At 36.7% G+C, this 395-nt stretch overlaps 1 protein-coding gene across 1 annotated transcript in view; it reads left to right on the forward strand.

Annotated features, from left to right (window-relative positions):
• LOC103752530 (cytochrome P450 2C70-like) overlaps positions 1-395 on the forward strand; it is a 52,812-nt gene that overhangs the window by 38,098 nt on the left and 14,319 nt on the right. The window lies entirely within an intron of this gene.

Genomic DNA, 395 nt, shown 5'->3' on the forward strand with positions numbered 1-395 from the left:
TACTTTTCCACAGTTATACCTTCATTGAATTTCTTTCTGCAACCCCTTGGGTATAGTTGTTCCTTTCTTGAGCTCTTTGTATTGCTTCCAGAACTCTCTGAAGGGCTGGTTTTGTGGACATGAATTCCTTCAGCCTATTTATGTCATGGAAGATTTTTCTTTCCCTTTGACTATAATACACATTTTGGCTGGGTATAGTAATCTGGCTTGGCATCTGTGGTCATTTAAAACTGGGAATATTTTGATCCAGACTCTTCTGTCTTTCATAGTTTGCACTGAAAAGTCAGCTGTGATCCTAATGGTTTTCCTTTATATGTGACTTGTTTTTCTTTTGCAGCTTTCAGTATTGTCTCTTTGTTCTGTAAGTTTAGTGTTTTTACTATGATGTGTTGTAG

The sequence above is a fragment of the Nannospalax galili genome, unplaced genomic scaffold (genome assembly GCF_000622305.1).
Source record: "Nannospalax galili isolate Female #2095 unplaced genomic scaffold, S.galili_v1.0 scaffold2108, whole genome shotgun sequence".
NCBI lineage: Eukaryota > Metazoa > Chordata > Mammalia > Rodentia > Spalacidae > Nannospalax > Nannospalax galili.